The following is a 21,001-nucleotide window of genomic DNA, read 5'->3' as shown; positions in this document are numbered from 1 at the left end:
TTTGGCAGGGAGGTTGGACCCAATTATCTTTCAAGGTCCCTTCCGACCGCTACAGTTCTGTGATTCTGTGATTCTGTGAAACTTCTCCAGAGTTGTAAATAGCTGATGCAGATGCACCCAGTGAGTGCAGCAAGCACCTCCTCATGTCCACTGCCATAAGCTACCAAGGAGGCAACTGCAAGGGGGAACTTAACTCCTTGCAGACTGGCTGTAAATTTAATTTAATCTTATGTTAGTGATAGAGTCATCCAGTGCTATGAGGAGATCCCAATCTGAAGCTGTCAGTTCTTGACTACTTCTGCTGAAGGTTATGTTTCAAAATCCATTCAGCCAGTTCCATTTGGAAAAAACAACCCCTCAAAACAAAAAAGTGGTGTTTAGACCTAAAGAAGGTGTAAAGAATGGAGTTGTTCCAACAACACAGATGTACCTAGTTTTTGTGAGAAATCTGGATTTCTGGAACTATGAAAGCAAATGAGGTTTTCAACCAGCATTTACAGTGCTTGGAATTTTTATCATTTAAAACCTAATAAGAGTCTTCAATGGGCAAACATACTATGTGCTTGTTGTACATTCACATGCCCAATAGGCTGAATAACTTCAAAGAAATTTACTCTCTTCATTCTAAAAAAGACTTTTTTAATATAATACGCCTTCAGTAATGTTATGGTACATGGTGCCAAGAGCCTGTATTTTTAAAATTCCCTTCTTCAGCCTGAGTTCTGAACCTATTATACTCAGTAATAGTTTTGACATTGACTTAAAAGAGTGAAAGATCAAACAATTATCTGACAGATTGTAGCAAGATTCAAAAATAATTAGGGAGTTTTGAAGCCTATCCGTACAGGGAATTTTTCTTTGCTTTTAAACAAGAAATGTATTCACAAATGTATTTTGGAAATATTAGTTTAAATTTAGAAATGGGAAGATTGAGCATTAAGGCAGATATTAGACTCAACTTTGTGGTCTTGTTTCATATATTTTGCTTATTTTTGACATCTCATCTATTGTAAATAAGAGTAGATAAAGCCAGGATAACAGTTAAGTCGGAACTAATGTAATGTTTTATGTTTTGGTTAGTCAGGGATGCCATTTCACATCGAAGTACACCTTAATTATCCTGTTCAAATCGTTTCTTCCTGCCTCAGAAATGCTTTGCAATTTATCCTCATCTACAGAAGACATAATAAGAATGTCATTTCACTGAACTGCATGAGCTACAGAAAGACTTTTGGTGTCTCTCCAAGTAGAGGAAGAACTTGAGAGCTCTTCAGTGAACCAGCAATAGCAAATTGTTTCAGAAATTGAATCTATTGAATTGAAAATTCATGGATGCATATAGGGGTCTCAAGTCACTGATTTCTGGTGAAACTTATTGTCAAACCACAGTGTTTATTAGCAGTGCAAGGTGAAGCTGTATACAACAAAGCAACCATTTTTGTTATTCTCAGCCATCAGAAAATTTGTGCAAAAGAGCAACCACAACCTGTCCCCTCTAGAAAATGCCAATCTTTTATCACATTCAGCTGTGGATATCCCTTCAGTATTCTCATCAATATCCTAGAGGTGAGTAGCTGCTGGTCCCAGTTCTGGATATGTCCATGTCATAGACTCCTGAACAATCAGCTGCCTGAACACACTCTTTCCCAGATCACACAGATGTGGGAGGTTGGGTGTCTCTGCCCCTTTTGAACAATATGACTGGGAAGTATGGAGACAAAAGCATTACTGAGAGAACTCTTGTCTCTGTAAGTATACACACATACAGATTTTGCTCTTAAATGAGAGGATATTAGCATCTCTTAAAAAATAAAAAAAAAAAAAAATAAAAATTAAAAATAGATTTTAAAAAAGATTTTTTTCCATATATGGAAAAAAATAAATAAAAAATAATAAAAAATTATATTTCCATATAGTCTAAACCTACCCTCTTTTAATTTAAAGCCATTACCTCTTGTCCTATTCACTACTCTCCATGACAAAGAGTCCCTCCTCAGCTTTCCTGTAGGCCCCCTTTAGGTACTGGGAGGCCACAATGAGGTCTCCCCAGAGCCTTCTCTTCTCCAGGCTGAACAACCCCAACTCCCTCAGCCTGTCTTTGTAGGAGAAGATACCAGGAAGATACCAGGAAAATGATGAGTATGATTCATAGTTCAAACTGACATGTCTTATTCTTGTAACAGGACAACCTAATTAATACTTTGTAGATATATTCGGGAGTCCATCACCACAGCACCACATTTCAATACAGGAGAACTGGGCAACGTTTTATATTTCATGTGCTTATTTCTGGAAAAAAGATTCAGACACATCTGCATGAAACACATGGCTTTAACAGACTATGCATGTCAGTTTTCCAGTGTTTGTAATCTCAGCAAAACTCAGTGTTCAACAGGCCTATGAAATTTGTGCCTTGTTGATGTACAGTTTAGCAGAATCATTTAAATAAACTGCATTTTATCTTTTGGTAAATTCACCAATTGTTTTTTTTTTATTATTTTTTTTAATTTATTTATCAACTGGGAATCAAAGTTTGATGACTAATCTTGATGACACCTTTGCCATGATTGCCTACAGTTATCTGATAGAAGGACCAAGTAAACCTGACCCTAGGCAAAACTTGAACAGGAAATGACTTGGAAATCCAGATGACAGAGACACAACCCAAGCATTCATGGATAACCTGATAACTCTAAAAGAAATGTGTAAGATGAAAGTCTTCATTTAGTTCCTTAGCTAGCAAAGTTAAAAGAAAACCAAGAAGTCTAAGTAAAGTAATAAAATGATTTTGGAGCTTTTCTGTTTGGTGGTGGTGTTTTGTGTTTTTTTTTGTTTGTTTGTTTGTTTGTTTGTTTTTGTTTTGTTTATTTGTTTTGTTTTGTTTTTAAATTTATAATTTTTACTAGTAAAATAAAATTTCTTTTAACTACATAGCCTCTGGCATAGGATGACTGACTTCGTGAGGGGAAAAGGCTTGATAAGAAAGGCCCAAGATTCTGCAGCCTTACTTTAAAACTGTACTTTAAAATGTTGAATATATATATTTATAGTTGATTCCAGTTGGGGTTCTTGTTCACAGAAATTGATCCAACTCAGACCAGTATGTTACCTGGTAATACTCATCTGTTTCCCTTCACATAATAAAAGGGAAAGATGTTTCCCTTCACATAAGGAAAGTAAGAAGACGCGTCTTTGTGTCCCACAGAGAACTTGGACAACATGGCAGGGAAGCAGAAGATAAGGACTTTGGCTCTTCTTTCTCTCTACCCATAAATCATCACTGTTAGTCAGGAGTGAGAATCTGAGCTGCATGGATGTTGAGTCAGGTGAAGTGAAACAAGAGGACAAGACTCAATTTGCTGTGCAGAGGGCAAACCCTTTGCTTTGGGGGAGGGGAAACCATTGCAAGCTGAATGTGTCCCTACTCTGAATAATTAGGTTTTAGTGAAACCAATAAATGGAAAGACTTTCTTCAGATGCGATCTACATTCCACAAAAATATCAAGTTAATGGTTCAGATTTAGCTCATAAAAACACAAAAATTGTCTTAGGTTTAGTTCAGCTCCCTGCATAGATAATTGTAGATAATTCCTGGCCTTTTTTTTTTTTTTTTTTTTAATATTCAGTGTAATTCTAGGCAGTTCTTTCAAAACTCTGTGAAGTTATCCACTCATCCATAAAAACTGGCGTATATGGACAGTTCAGGAAGTTCAAGGAGTTGTTCCGCTTGAGACAAAGAAGACTTCTATACCATGTGGCTCTCTAGACCCATGCTGTGTTGGCTAAAACTCCACTGACCATGCTAGGTGCTCAGACACTTGGCTCCCATTGTGCCTGCAGTGACACCTAATTTAGGCATCTACAACCTGAAGCTGAATTCCACCCCCTCATACTGTCATTTAGAGCGTGGTTCAGAGGCCCTGAAAATCATTTTCCTGGAATTTCCTAGGTATTGTGAGCTATCTCATGTGGCCTCCATCCAAAAAATCCCAGCACTCCTGAGCCCAGTGTGATTGCCCTGGATACGCTGGATACTCTTGTTCAGAAAATGATTACAAGACCACCTGTTTTTTTCCATCAAAATCCCTCAACGATGTCCTTTAAACTGTAGTTTGATTTCTTAGACTGCCTGAAGGGATCATCCCACTTTTTCAGTGCCCTTAAACAGCCTTCTCCCCTTTTTCCCTTGCAAAAGCTAAAATACATTTTCCTGTTCCTTAAACAGAACAGCTCTGTGGGTTTCTCCACTGTTTAACAGTATGTCTGTGCAGTTAGAGGGGAAAAGGGCACTGGAGTATTTGTAAAGGAAAAGGTAAAATCACCCATCAAAATCAAACATGTAATTCATTCCTGTGCTGTTCCCATTCCCAGAGATCACAGTAGCTTCAGCCAGGGTACCCAGTGGTGCAGAAGAAGGTCTCCATGCACCAGCCACATGCCTACCCAGACACATGGGCCTGGGATCCACAGCTTCCCTCTCCAAGCTCCCACGCTCAGTTCTCTGATGGGGAGCTCACCAACATGGGTGAAAGCAGCGGAAAGGGGAGTTTTCTTTCCTTATTACTCCATGCCTTCTTAGACTGAATCACAACCTGATAAAGGCAATGAGGTGACTGGGGGGGATGAGCAAAACCAGCAGATGATATCACACCAAACAGTTCCTGTTTTCCGACACTGAGGCACCCTGTCTTAACTCGCAGGGGTTTCTGTTTCCTCTGTGTTGTCAGTGGCCCTTTAAGTAACCCAATCTGTTCTTGCTGCTGTTGAGATGGCTACTTTAAAACAAAAGGCTTTGTCAGATATAATCCCGTTTAAAATAGAGACTAGTTCAACAAGTTCTATATTTTGCTTCTTTAATCCATTTCCTTATGATCATCATTTACGGGAAAGCTTTAAACTTTTAAACTGTAACTCATATGATTGTAAATGTCACAGATGCTCGGCTGTTGCCCTGAAATAAGGACTGTTTCTCTGCAGCCATCACTGGCACCACAAACAACCCCTTACTGCAGTATTGGAAACAATTTAAAATGCTTTTATTAAGCCAAAATAATGCAATATTTTGTGTTATGACATTTTAAACCTTACAAGTAGTTAAGAACCTGAGGTTTATTTACCTGAGGGGAAGACCTTTTTTAGAATTATATTGCCGGAGACCTGAGTGGTTTTACATAAATACTAATAAGTTTACTCAACGTGTTTTCCAGAGGACTCATTTTTTTAGAGCCAAGAGTTGATATTTATGTGTGTCCTCAGTGACATTTAATAATTTCCCACTTCATTTACTTAGAGGTCTTATTAAGTTTATGAAACATAAAACAAGTGTGCAGTGACAGACTTGGGTTTAAGTCAAACACACACACATTCTCACAAATGAGATCTAAGAAGTAACTTGGAAAATTCATATAAAATTCTGGTTTGATCCCTTTGAATGAACACATTTGCACTGTCGTGTTTAGAGAATAGATACATCTTTTATTTTTTCAGCTATCAGAGTAATGAACAAATGGAAAAACCTACCAAGGGATCAAGAGGTTTCTCCACATGAGACCCTTAAAATAAAAGCTGGATGTCTCTTTGAAAGGCCAAGTTCCAGCTAAAGTGCCTGCAATGCTGGAGATTTGCTCATCTCTTCATTATATATATTCTGTTTTCTTTAATCAGCTCCTGTGGAAGTTACTGTATTCCTGTGTTGTGTTCAAATGTAAAAGGATGAGTCAAAATAGATCAAAGTGACTGATAGGTAAGTAGTCACAGCACCTCGTTTAGAACAGCTCTTTTCCTTACACAAAATTGATTCAGATCTTGTGTGGTAAACAAAGTGAGTTCCACAAATCTGCTGTTCCAAAAAGGTTTTTTTCCAAAATGACTCCATGGTATTTGAAGTTCTGTCTGCTCCTCCTAGACATCAGTGAATCTCATTCTTCCATGGTCTTTAAGCAAATTTTCCTCTAGAATGCTTTGTAGTTTGCTGTCTCCTGACTAGTTTTTCCTTTTGAATATTGTTGAATACTGAAACACACCAAATAGCCAACACCCTCACTGTATTTAATAGAAGGCTGGTTTCTGGGAATTGTCAGACATACAAAAGTTGTGAGTGTTCATTGCTTTGCAGAATCAGGTCAAATGTTAGTATCCTACTTTGTGATGAACTGGACATTCTTTTCTTCAGGAAGGTAAAGGTGAAAATTAATTAAACATCTAAGATCTGAGACAGTTGTCAAGTGCTGTCACTCCTTTCATGACTGAATGAACAAGGTTAGAAGCAAACAACTGATAGAGGAAACATGCTGTGGTTTCTTACCAACATAAGGATTTCCAACAGCTGTTTATTTCCATTTGGAGTCCTTGCACTGTACATAGGATGGGTTTGTTCTGTCTGCAGAAAAGATGCCCATGGGAGTTCCTAACATCAACCCCTGGTGCCTCCTGGGAGGCCAGCAAAGACAGAGGCAGGTCCTTCACAGTGGTGCATGGCAGGAGAACAAGAGGTGGTGGCCAAAAGTTGAAAAAAGGAGAGATTCCGAGTAGCTATAAGCACAAGGAAAGAAAAAAAAAAAAAAAAAAAAAAAAAAGAATTGTAAAGATAACCACCCATTGGAACAAGTTGCCCAGAGAGGCTGTACAGTCTCCAGCTTTGGAAGTTTTTAAGGCCCAATTGGATAAGCACTGAACAACCCAGTCTGAGTTTATGGTTTTGGTTTATGGTTCCTGCTTTGAGCTGGAAGTAGGATGAGAGACCTCCCAAGGTCTCCTCATGCCTTAGTGATTCTGTGATTCCGTCTCTTAAGAGCACAGATGTTTCCAGGTTGTACAATATCATGGGCATATACAAGTTTCTGAGTTCAGTGTAAGGGTTACAGACATATTTACCCTGTTTGAAATCACTGCGGTGATTATCACAGAACATAGAAGACCCTGTATTTTTGTACAGGCTACATGTAAGGAGAGAAGAAAGTTATTTACACCATCTCATTTGCTATTTTAGATATATAACACAGATGCAATTATTAAATACCAAATGTTAGGGGGTTATGATATTTATATAATCATTGCCAAAAACAGGTGCTTCCAAAAGGTGATCAGAGCATCTATTCTGGATTCATAAAGCTAGGGCCAATGTCTCCTCAATCTTCAGATTGTGGTTGTCATTGATTGGGATGTATATACAGATATAGCCATAGTTCTCCTATTCCTCTTGCACAACTACTGGCTATATATGGGCACTGTTATTTTGATCAGCAACTGGTGTTGAGACTTAATATGTTCCTGTTGGCTGTTATATTTTCAGCTGTACCAGAGAGATGTGAGTAATATGTTTATTTTGTATGTCAGTAATTTGTAGTTTGCATTCCACAGTACTATCTACACACTATTAGGTTTCCATTTTTTTTAAAATGCTCAGTGTTTTATAAAGTGGCCTTTTGAAAATTTAAATTTACAACAAAGATACGTTCAAAAAGAAGAAGAAACTTTGCATGCACAGATAGCTTTAGAAGGTAACTGGTATGTGCATGTGTTTGTTTAACCCTCTAATGTAAATACATACATTCTGAAATGTATTTTAGTCCTCTAAGAAGCTAAGAGCAGCTCTCAAGATCACATGACAAGCAAAACATTTGTTAATCAGAAAAATTACAGCCTATTCATACTTACTGTTTGATTATTTCCACTCTGACCTCAAAGATCCCATTGTTGATTGAACTAGTTATAGTAACTTCTATTTATTTTTACAACTAGCTATTATGAGTGCAAACTATCCTTATCTCCAAGTGATTGATAGGCACATTAAGAAGCTGTTCAACAGGTTGCTAGGTTTGAAGAAATGCTTAAATCATGATTAGTTATTCCTTATCAGCTAAGAGTGGGTGCTAAACTCAGATAAATACATGGTGGTGAAAATTAAATTTTCAACGTCAAGTGCTCTCACTGTTTTCTGTTTGCTATTGTTAAGCAGAGGTTCTACAGCTTCCTTTCAGTTTTATTTAAGGAACATTTTAAGGAACATTTGGGCTTCCTTAGCAAACTAAGTCACTGTGTTAGTGTGGTCAGGAGAACTAAAAATCTTGCTCAGTGATAATTTCCATCAGGGCCTCTATGTAACTTTAGAGAGTGGAGGACTACAAGTTATAAAAACACATATTTGTACTTCCTTTTACTAAGCATTTGAAACAAAAAACTTTCCTGGGTGAACATTTTTAAGTGTGGACGTAGAACAGCCAGTAAAATTTTTACAGGTAGATTTATTAGCTTTATTTGTACTTCCCAGAATAACATTTATATCAGCTCAGGCCAGCTGTGCAACCTAAGGACCAAACAAACAAACAAAAAAAATGAATGGAATCTATAGGAGGTATAGCTCTCTGCAGTTTTAGCAATATAGTGAAGTCCTATATTAATAGTCTCCAAATAGCTGACAGGTTTGGGCTACATTTATACCTTTACCCTCCAATAATAGTTACTCTGGGGAACAAACAGTGTGCTTTGATGCAAATTGTGAAGTCACTACCTGGGAGGAAGTATGACTTAAATGATCAGAAAATAAAATGGAACTCAGGTTCTAAGTTCCTGTTTTTGGAAAAGGGAGCTGGAAAAATCAAAATCAGTTGTCTCAAAGGAGGGTTGTTTTAAGATATTTGTCAAAATACACTCTACTCAGTTTCTGTTCCTTGAACTGTATTTGTAAATGAAGTCATACAGCATGAACCGACAACCATGTTGCAGGAGACTTTCTGCACATAAATTTTGACAAAGCTTTCTCCAGTTTTAAACCACAACTACTCCAAACAAATCTTTGACACAATTATAGGGCAGATGAGATCAGGGACATAAAACTAAGAAGAAGATGTCAATCTAAAAGCTAAAAATGCTTCTGTTTCTTTTTATCCATATCCTACACGGCGTGAAAGGGCTGAACTTTCACTCCAGTTTAAACCCAAGAGAATGGAAAAGGGAAAAGGGTAGAGGGGAAAGGGAAAGGGGAAAGATGGTTTTTGGGTGGTTCTGAAGCTATGTGATGTTCCATCAAACCCTCAAAAACTTTCTGTTGCTCAAGTAGCAGCAGTCTGGTAACTAACATTTCGCTGGCCCTGGTGCAAGAAGAGCACTCAGTAGCTGTTCTACCTGGCATGGTAAATTCCCCTGCCAATGTTTAATATGGAAAAGGTGGCACAGAGTCAGTTACCTTCACAATAACAGCCTTATGCTATGTGAGGGGATTTCCTTGCACAAAAGAAAGCTGCAGCTGCCTCTCAGGTGAGTTTTCCCACTGCTTGGGGATGGAAATGGGGCCTCAGGTTCAACCCCAAATACATCCCAAAAAGGCAGAGTCCTGATGGCCATATGGATTTCACACTGGAAAGTGGGGCAGGGATGGGCAGCCGACCTCAGATGAATTAATTTTCTGTTGCTTTCATAGCGTGCAGGAGTACAATTTGAGTGGCAAAACATGTCTGGAAAGAAATTTTAATGAGCTTTAGGTGAAAGAACAAGACAAACCTTCTCTCTCAGCCAAACAAATTCACAGCACCAGGATAATTTAGTTTGTCTTAATTTTATTCTGCATAAAGTGCCTGTTTAAGTAATATTTTTGAGAATTTCCTTTTCTTTCTCCTTGAAAATGAGGAAAGGTTAAAAGAAACAACAGAGATGAAAACAGAAAGCATCTCATTTGCATCCTAGGTCAAAAGAGCCTGGGTTGGGACTGTGTTAAACAGCTCAATGGAGAAGCCTTCACACACACCAACCATCACCACCCCGGGTTACCTGCAGGGCTCAGGGCACACAAATTACATAAGATAATGCAAAATGTGGCTGAGAAAGGCCACAGCAGCAAACTTCTCTGTACCCTGTACCTCACAGTTAAAACCCTTGCTCAAAGTTTGAGACATACTTGTGCTGGAGGAGGCTGAAGAGGGGCACACATCTCACACCTCCTCCCAGACCTTTCTGCCATCAACCTGGAACACCCCAGGTACACGGCTGGGCTGTCTCAACCTTCCATCGTGTTGAACAGAATAGGTAAATATTCATTAGGGCAGGGAGAGAAAGAGAAACAGAAAGTAAAGAAAACATGGTGCTAGTGCAAGCAAGGACCACGGTGCAAAAGGGGGAAAGCTGAATGTCCACAAAGGTACAAATGAAAGGTACTCATACACACAAGACAAAGGTACTCACATATACAAACGAAAAGTGAAAAAATCGTTAGAGGCCATGATCACCTTTGGTTATCATAAAACCACGGTTCCCAGATTTCTCCATGGACATAGACAGCAATGATATGTAGGAATCCTTGCTGTGAGCCAAGCACTGTTCACCAAGTCACCAGAGAGACCCTGCAGCGCAAGACTAACATGTACACCAAGATTAGAGATTTCTCTGCATGTGGCTGGTCTGTGAGGCTCATGTGAGGCCTTAATTGTGTAGGCAGACCCTCATCTCTGTCTTGATAGTCCAATGGCTGAGAGTCCAAATACAGGCGGCTGACTGCGACTGTTAACTGTAGTCTGAATCAAGGCTTGCACTCGCACCTCTGGCCCCTCAGCAAGATGCCTCAAACACTCTGCCATCTAACCAGTAAAAAGTAAATTATGTTAACAAACTTCCAAATTATCATCTCCTTAGCGTTGTGTATTTATCTTGTGCTTCTCCTTGTTTGCAAATGTAAAGTTAAGCGTATGTGGGATCACAGGATCAAGGTAACAGTTACATCTCCCACTGCAGCCTCAGTTTGCAATTGCTTACTGTGCTAGCACAGAATGAGTTAATGCTCTCTGTCACACAGTCCGTGTGCTTGCCATCCTTCCATGTGGCAGAAAAAAAATATTCTGACCCCTGGATTGTAAATGCCATTTCTATGATGTCAGTTTGCCCACCTTAGAGACACACTACCTTACAGGAAGGAAGCTTCACACGGAAATCACGGATGCAAAATCTGCCTTAAGGAAATAAGTGGGTGGCAGCATGTAATTAATAGAAGAAGCCCTCCAGAAACTACTTGCTACAGACAGAACCAGTCTTCGCAGGAGACAGCCGTGACAAAATCCAAACCCTAATCTAATTTTTGTGGTATGCGCATCTGAAAATAAACAAACAAAAGCAGTCTTAAGAATACCTCTCCCATTCAAGTCAGACTAGAACCTGATACGGTCATGGAACAAAGAGACGGAGAATTGCTTGGTTTTGATATGTCAGATCTAGTTGAAAGTTCCAGCTCCTCTTGGCAGCACTAGCCAAAGGAGCATGAAGAATTTGGGGTGCCCAGGCTTAGGTTGACTTGGATGTGGTATGCAACCTGGGTTATTTTATGGTGCTTTGCGTCAGTCAGCTGACAGACTTCAACAGCTCCATGAACTTTTATACATACATCTAAGGAGACAGGGAACCAACAAGAGAATATTAAGTGTTAGAAGCCTGAATACAAGGAGATGGGGACAAATGCACTGCAAAAAGGGGAAAATACAGAACTGGGAAGGACAATTCACAGAGTGAATGAGATAGCAGTTAACCCTCAGCAAACTTCATCAAGCATTTGGTATGTCCCTGAAGAAGGTGTATGGATGGAGCCCCTCTGAGCTCCTGGGTTTGGGTACATCCTTCAGCCACATCCTGACTCCAGAAAGAAGCAAAAGATCGGTACATGCTGGTTCCCAGCTGCTCAGGCAGCCCCAGCTGCCTTCCAGCAGAGCTCAGTGTCAGTAATCACAGCCAGAGATCGTAACTGCTCCCCAGCAGGTAGAGTTGAAATGTCGAGGATCAGCCCCCAGTGACCTTACTGAACACACAGCTAGTAATCCTGAGGGCTCTGCCCCAAGCTGTCCCTTAAAGACCATGACCAGGTGAAATCAACATTTTAAGAACTCTTTTAAATATATCCTAGAGATACAGAAAGTCTGGAGCTTCTCATAAGCACCCTGTTCCACAGAGTGATCCTATGCTGAAAGGCAAAGCCTTTGTGTCCTAGTTTAACAAAAATACACAGTAGCAGACAGTCCTGTCTGTGAGTGTAGCCTGAACCTGGCTCCTAACACAATGACCCTTGGAGCAATAGTAGCTGTGGTGCAGCTATAGATACAGCACACAGCTCAGAAATAAGCCTGTTTAGGGTAGAGCCTGGTGTTGAGGGCACACATGGACTGCCTTCTCCAGCTTCTTCCAGGAGGGAACAATGTAAGACTGGTGACTGAAAACAGCTGGCGGTCAGGTTTTTCCCTGCAGCACAGTTTGCAATGCTGGCAAACCTAGTTATGTGTCTTTCCACATTCCTGCAAAAATCAACCCAAATTCAGGCAATTGAAAAATTTGAAAATTTGAGTTATGCACCTGCTCATAGATTTGTTTGGTTAAAGTGACTAAAGTCCTGCTGTCACTGAACTTACCTGAGCTTCTCACAATTTCCTACAAGCAACAACATTGCACAAACATGGTTCTGGACACAGAACAAAGGTCTGGGTAGAGGCCTGCTACTAGGTCATTGGTGCAGGGAATCTGGTCTCACCATGTATGTTAATCCAAGTTCTTTGCTCACATTAAGGTTAATACATGTCCAAGACATTTGGCATCAAACTTTTTATGACCAGGCTGTAAAATCCTCTTCAGACTAGGGGTGGAACTCTGGCGCCTATGGACACAAGTGCTGGCTGTCTCCACAAAACGATTGAGCTAAAGGAAAGAAGATTTTCTTCATCACTTTGTGGCTGGTAGAGGTGGCCAGGAGCAGAAAGGGGTCATGTACGAGGCCCAAGAGCAAGAAACCTGTCTCTTGCATACTCCAGGAGACTGCTGCTGGAACCAAGGCAGTGGGAATTGGACTCAGAGATGTGATTAGAAGGCTAAGTCAGATCAGAAGGTCAGAATGGGATCCACTGAGAAGAGAAATTTTGTGAGATGGATTCAAAGTGGGGAACAGAAACCTAAACTGGCTGGGCGTGGAGATGGGGAGTGATGACTGCGTACGGAAAATTGGACTTGGAACTGGGACTAGAGAGCCAGCTAGCTGAGAAACAGCTGCTGCATCTGTACTTACTTGCTCTGCAGCATATCTCGGGGCCCTTGTTTCCTGGTCCTCTGAATTGTCAGGCCTGTTAGGACACGCTGCAGCTCCCATCCAGCATACACATCCAGGTTTCTATTCCAGCATGGAGCTTGGGCATGACTAAGTACACATACAGACATGGGAACTGGGAAGCACTCTTGGGCCCAATGGTGTAAACACAGACAGCAAGTCTAGATAAGGAGCTTGAGAAAGAGCAAGGCAACGACTACATGACCATGGTTTGCTAACAGAGACAAGCAGTTTAGACATGAGGGACAGCTGGATGGAAAAGACAACAAGATGAAGAGTCAGAACTGGGGGACTCCTGAAGCAAAACTGTGGGAACGGGAAGGAAGCTGGGGAGTGACACAGGCCTGGGTGGATGGGAGAGGCAGAGCAGACATGGTGGACTATGGGTTGGGAACTGGGGCAGACACTGCCTGGCAAGGCCAAGAGGCTGGAGCAGTGTGACAAGACTGGGTTGTGGCAGGTCTTATGAGGGAACTGGGTCTGGCTACAGAAGGAGCTGGACATCAAGAAGAGAGACTGGATGCAACTGCTACTTCTGGTGTTATCCACGGCTCATTTAATTCCGCTGTGACGAATGATCAGACACTATAATACACCCTGTCCACTAAAAAGATACCTTCTGTGTGTGATTAGCTGCCTGGCTGTGGTACTTGTAAGCAGAACTTTCTTGCTAAATCAATGTACACTTTTGCATCCAGCTTAATTATGATTATTTGGGTCTGAAGAACCTGTTTTATTCCTAGGCCTAACATGAAACACCACGTATGGATTCTCTCACTTCTTTGTTACATAACAGAACACGTCAAGCCTTTAGAAATTTCTCCGTTCTTCTGAATCCTACCTTTTACACTTTTCTTAGATTTTTTTTTCATGCCACACACTTTATTCATTAAAACACTTGTCTTTATTATGACACTTTAAGGTTCAACTCTCTTGATCACTTAAAACAAAATCCTACTGGTCCTATGAGTTTGTTTTTTTTAACACTGACAATAGAAACTGGAAATAGACTTTCCCAGAAACAATATGCTAAAAGCCTTAGCTCCTTTTTGTGGCATCACAACCTTATACATGGCAGTTACAGTCTATATTTTGTCTCAGACAGGATTTTTAATAAAATTGCAATGTAAATACCCTACCTCTGGACTTTATTCCACTGCATTTTTTCCCAGGTACTCTAGAGAGTCTATCTGCTTCTACAAGTCTTACTCAGGCTGGTATCCAGTTTGCAATTCATATATTTGTAATTGAAAAAAAAAAATGTTTCCCAGCAAGCTGCTTGCCAGGCCCCTTTTAGCAGTGGAAATAAGTAGTTTATGATCAGTTTCAACTAGCAAAGATTCCAATAAAGCTTTTTTACACCTCGTGGCCTGAGACCAAGTCTTCCTTCTCTATTTGAGTGCTGTGACATTTCATTTCTATAAGTACCCGTGACACATGATCCACCGTATTGCTATTTGGCTGGTCTCCAACCAGCCAGGCCAGTTTTGCTGTGGCTTGTTAGCTGCTGGTGGAACAATTTAATCCTGGGTTTTCCATATGTGAAGGGATTGGGGTACCGGTATGGCGGCAGAGAGCAGAGGGAATGCAAGGGGCCTGATGCAGCAAGAAAGGAGAGGCCGAGTCTCTCTCTTGCTGTCCTGGAAGAGGAAAGGGTCCTCCTGGTAGCAGGATGGTGAGATGACCTCAGTTAGGGTGGACATCCCACCACAATGCCAGTCAGAAACTTTGTGGTTAGGGCTGCTGTGATAACAGTATTGACTGGAGGGAGAAAGGAATGAGGAAACAGCAGGCCATGAATTATCAGGATAAACAATGGCTAGGACTGGGAGGTAATGGAGAAGGATGAAGAAAATAGAGTGAACAAGAGAGACAAGATTGTGGCTTTTCAGGTCGTGGCAGAGGTGAGAAGAGAGCCATCAGGATTAAACAGAGATGCCCTGGTCAAAGTCCCAAGAGACCTGCAGTTCTCTTTCACTTCAGTGCGGAAAGGTGGATAGCTCTGAGAGGGTCTGGCTTTCAGTAAGCAGGCTTGCATCTCTATATGATAATCTGTTTCTTGTTAGTTCATTTTATTTCAAAGATTGTAATCTTATCTCCAAGTTCAATTACACTGTTGGAAGAGGTCTGAGCCTGTCCTGTCACACACGTCTGTAGATCACTTACTTTTGCACTTAAAATCATAACATCTAGATTTTGCATGTCTACTTCTGTACATCACAACAGTCACTGGCTTCTGAACTCAGCAGCTGATGCAGATCCAGTGTTCCCTTCGTAAAGTCTTTCTTTCTAAGGAGTACCCTGCCTTGTCTGCCTAGGCAAGGCTACTAGGGCTGTCATGCTGGCGATGACTTCAATAGTGGTCTAAAGTAAAATGTCTTGTGGTCCTCTTAGTCCCTGAGAAAGTAGTGCTCCCACAGGCCTATTATGCAAAAGCTGTCTACCACCATCATTATTCCTAATAAGCAAAAGTACCACTGTTTTTAGGCTGACCATAGAGGTACCCGTAGAAGTAGGGCAGTACTAGCAAGCTGGCTATCTCTACTGTTGCACCTAAAATCTATTGAAATCCCATCTTTCAGATCTATTGACATCTTAATCTGGATGTAGGAAACTATGTACAGGTTTGTATTTGCCTCAGAATCCAGACCCACAGGTTATGCTGTCAATTGTGCCGCAGTAATACCGTGCCTTTGAATCAAGTTCTCTTTTACCACTTTTATTTCCTCAACTAGGATATTGCAAATGTTACTTAACCAACTCTGGAAAACGCAGATGAACAGTTTTATAGAGGATCCCACTCGAGTACTGCTAAAATACTATTGCCATATTCTCTTAGAACAATAAGCATCTCAGACTCATGCAAATATTAGTAAAATGATTCTGAATATTTACAAATACAGTTGCAGGCAAGCGTGTTCACTCAGATGCAGCTATTATTTGCCTGCTAAGATGCAATACAAGCAGCCTGGAAAGCCAAAGACCTGTGTGGCAATTGGTCTCTTAAGTTGGCCGTTACAAGCACTTCTTGGGAGCAGGCAGGAGAATGGTAGAAAACACTGGAAGGGCAGATGGGAAATCATAGGAAGACGTGAATTTTGGGGAAGAGTTTCGAAGGAGTGAAAGGAGAAGACTGAAAATGAGAGTGCACCAAGGCATTAGAAAAGGGAACCAATTGATGATTTGGCAAATTTGGCAGCCCCAGCAAGAACAAGGGGAAGAGGCTACCTCTGTGCCCATGAGACAAGGAGGTGTTGAACCATGCTGGTATGAGCACAGTGAACCTGCAGATTTATAAGGAAGGACAAAGGTTGGGAAAATACGTAGATGTTGCTGGGAAAAACATGGCTTTATCACAGTGTCTTTCCTTCCTTACCATTTTGACTGCCAACTCTGACTCTCCTTTGGGGCATTCTTATTTCAAAGCTTGCAGTAAATGGACAGTGGTGCTGCTTGACCAGGGCTCCTAAACAAATGCAGTCTCCAACATCCTCTGAGGGACGTGTTCTGTCAAAGTCAGCCTGGTTAGATGCTAATCAATGGAAACATACCACTATGGCCACACTAGGGCATTAGAAATATGCTCCCACTGTGAAAGGAGCCAGGTTGTTGTTTTTTCAGTTCTCACCTGTCCGATGGTTTATGGATTCCCAAGGTCAGGAGCAATAAAATATTAACATCTAATCTGTCATACCACCAATGAAAACTATAATCTAGCCCATGACCTCACGTGAGTACCAGGCTGTTAACTAAAGAAAGGAATCAAATCTTCCTATAATAAATACTCCAGACTGTGACAGGTAAAATTCAGGTCATACGTCTCCTTTGAAGTTTTAATGGCCACTCCAATTTTATGATAAAGCCACTCACCTTATGTTTGTAGTAATTTTGCAAAGCTCGAAGCGGCTCTAGTCATCTTTGGTGAATAGTTCCCAAGGACAAAGCTCTCATAAAACTGTGAGCTTCAAAGGGATTAGACCTCTTTCCTCTCTCTCTCTCTCATATTATTTTTTTTTAAAAAGGAACATTTCTTCCTATTTCCTCTACATAGCTCCCTGAGGAGCCTCCCAGCTGAGCCCCCCATATAGACATCGTCCCCATGCTCTGTCACTCACTAAAATAAAATAAAATAACAAAAAATAAAAATAAAATGCCCTTTCATTTTTCTTAATAGTAAGGCAATTTTCTGGGTCATTTCTGCTTTTTGTCTTTATTCTATTGTCAATGCAGAATAATTTGAAGAAAATCAATAGAGCCTGTGTATTTGCATATTTCTCAGGCTCTAAGAAGGACCACATGCAGCAGAACTGCTCCCCTGAATGCCATTTTTTGTTTGTTTCCCTCCTTTTAAAGCCAGGGGGAAGCCAAGCTGAATCTGCCAAAGTTTGAACTCCAAAGCTAACGTCCATATTGGCAAATTAGAGAGTGCCAAGGAGCGTTCCCAGGCACTGGAAGGCAATTGTCTGTGCAGTTTAATTGTTAGCATAGTGCCTGGCACAACGGGGCCAGAGCCAGCTTTCCCAAACAATTCCCAAATGCAGGCCAAGAGCTGGCACAGACCAGACTACTCTCAATAGGCAGTCTGTATGCGGGGCATGGAGGGGAGGAGCGACAAATACCACGGATGCAGCCGTTTCCATCTCCATCAGCCTCAGTGCCAGGGAGCAGTCCCAATCATGTTTAGTTTACTAGTACAGAAACATGTTTCTCAGTCTTAAGACTTATACCACTACACTGCTGCAAGGAGGAGGCTGCCTACCTGTCTTCCTGGGGTAAACATTTGCTTGCAGACAGATTTTATGCATTGCCTTGGCCGTAAGATTAATTTGTTCCCTTTAATTGGTAAGGGTGTTTTTTCAGATGGTTGTGCTTAATTGCCACGGATGAGACACTTGAGGAAGAATAAACAACATTTGACCATCTTGCTAATGCCACAGTGGCACTAAGAAGTAAAAAATATGAGAGGAAGCAGATGGGAACTCTCTGCAGTTAAACTGACCTCAGGAAAACAATTCAAATCAGATGTCTGTCCAGGCGCTGGCCAAACCATCCTGAACCACAGTTGTGCAAATGGCATAAAGTTTGATTTTATTCAGTTTCATCAGCCAATCCTCCAGCCCCAGCTGTTTATTCAGGTATGCTGAAGTACACTGACACGTGGTAGCAGGCAATATTTTCATGAAAACAATCCTTGCTTGGAAACAAGTTGAAGATCGGTCAGATGGCCATCCTCCTTTCAGCTCACCAGACTTCAGCTAGCACCCTGTTCTCCACTGCAGCAACAAACTAAGTAACACTAAGAAGAAACAGCACGAGGTGCTTCTAAGGGACTATCACAAAACAGGGAACTACCTGTCACAGGGAAACTACCAGCTACAAGGTGCAAGCTAAGCAACATAAATACACAGAATAAGCTTAGAAAGGAGATAAAAGAGGAATACATGCGTCCCCTGAGCCTATTTTTTCTGCAGATGGTATATGTCAGAAATATCTGATACTCAGAACTGTCTTTTCAGGGTATGCTTCTTTAAGGTTACTGAAAAGTTCCTTTATTCAAGAAAGTAGCTTAAATGTCCTAAGGCACAGTATGTACTCTGAAAATACTCACATTTCATTTGATTGCTGTTGTTAATGTTTCAGAAATGAAGTAAGTTTTCCCCCGGGGACATTTAGCCTGGCTTACCCATTTGTCTGAGCTTCTTCAAAGGATGAATGATTCTTAGTTCTAGCCTGATAACAGCACAGGAGAGAAACCAAATACAGTGCTAGGAAAACAACGATTTATTAATTTTGGGGTGGAGGGAAAGCCACAGGTAAATTTAGTAATAACTTAGAAATATTTGTATAAGAAAACTACTACTTATTTAGCTGAGAACAGTGAGAACGAAAACCAAAACAACACAATAGGAAAAAAAAAAAAAAAAAAAAAAAAGCAACTTCAAGAGCATCTGAACACATTACTATTGCTTTTTCTTAGCAGCACTTTGTGAATTCAAGTGTTCATTTAAGGGATCCATCAGAGATGGGCTAAGAGGAGTGTTTTGGACCATGTAAGGTTTTTAATTGATAGCTGGCTATAGAACAAATGCTGTTAATCTTGCAAGAATTCTGCCATCTTCCACAGTCAAAATCTCAAAAATTTTGCTCTTGGGAGATTGCTGTATTTGAACAGAACTGGAAAATAAACATCTTCATAAGTACAAAATCTGGAGCCAGTCCCAGGAGACACTGTGAATTAAAAGACTGAAATCCAGAAATTTGTTGTGAAAGCTCCCCGAGAGCAATACACTCAGACTTTAGCTCTTCTATGTCATACTGTAATGCAGCAATTTTTCAAATTAAATTTTATTTTGCTATGTCATTTCAATCAGCTGTGGAAGTTCCTGGTCCAGCCTGATGTGTGTGCAAGGTGCCTGGAGTCACCTGCAAGACGCTGGCAGTGCTCAGCTAATGCCAGCTCTGCACCAGTGACACTGAAGAAGAAGTTGGCTCCTACAGACCCAGACCTCAAGTCCAGCTCTGGTGCCAACACAGTCCACAGAAACAAATTTCTTAAGCCTTCCCCAGCTACGTGTTACCAAAGCTGCACATTGCTCCTTCTCACTGAAGCAAAAAATCACTCAGAAAGGATTTAGCACCTAAAGTGGGGTGTAATGCAAGCATATAACCCAGAAAACCTGCATACTGTCAATGTTTAACCCTACAGGTTAAACTCTATATGCCCATGAATTTATGAGTTTAAAATTCCTTATGGTCCTCAAGCTGTGCTTGTGTAGATATGCAGCAGAGCCTCAGGCTTCCTGCTGTTAAGGACTCAGGTCACTCTTATCCCTGGTCAGGACCCAGAAACTAGGCATTGTCCTGCCTAAATCCTCTGGGGGTCTTAATGTCAAAGGCACTCTTCTGGCTTGCTTTCTGCCTTTATACACGATGAAGCTTCTCACAAGCTGCCACTGCTTTTCTTTGCACAGCCAGTGCCTTGAAGGGATTTGGTGATGGTGTTCCTCTTTTATACAACGATAACTGAAGGAGGACAATCCTCTGGTGGCCAGGACCATGGTGCCCATTCCTGGTTAGCCTGAAAAGACTGAAAGCCTGAATCCCTGACTTCTTAGGAAGCTCACCACTCCACAAACTATTTGGACGCAGAAGGAGGACTCCACAGAGTTTATTTTCATCCTTCTTGAGGCCAGAGAGAAGCAGAGAGTGCAGGATTCGTGGGACTGGAAAAAGAGAACAGCAGAGAGCACAAGTACCCAACCTTGCAGCTTGGGTATTGACCTGGGAGAGCATGCAGACTGGGTTTCGGGTCCCTCTGAGGGTGCCTACGTCCTTTTTTTGGTCTAGTGATCCAGCCCGATGCGTTGGAAATAATGTCAAACCACAGTAACAATAGCCAGCTAAACCAAACAAGTATAAACAGAAACAACAACTGAGACTGGGAAGAGAAATGGCCTTTGGGGATATTATTTAGAAGAGACTTCAAACTTTGATTTCCCAGGCAGAAAAGATGGCAAATCAGCCAATGTGACTCCTCAGTTCTTGAGAAAGAGTCAAACCACATTTTCCTAAAGCTTCCTGTAGCTGAAGCTGTTGTTGAGCTGACTCTACTACAGTGAAAAAGAGTGAGGCAGGAAAATGGGATGGTCAGCACAAAAAAGCAAGTCTGAAAACCCCATGACTCCACACTGAACAGCTGAACATTTTTGAGCTACTGCCTCAGTATGAGAATCCCCCTCAGCATCACATGCCTTCACCCTGTCCCATGGGAAGGAGAAGGCTCCCACCAGTTTCCCGAGCCCCATGCAGAGAAATAAAATCACACTGGGTGCAAAAGTCGTTGTGTGCGTAGTTGTAGCGTGTCCTATATATTGACACAAGCACTGTACGTAAGGAAAAAAGGAAGTTTGCCCTGGTTATACAATACAGCGTAGGGAG

The sequence above is a fragment of the Netta rufina genome (genome assembly GCF_964035555.1).
Source record: "Netta rufina genome assembly, chromosome: 1".
NCBI classification, from domain to species: Eukaryota; Metazoa; Chordata; class Aves; order Anseriformes; family Anatidae; genus Netta; species Netta rufina.
This window is presented reverse-complemented; position numbering follows the sequence as displayed.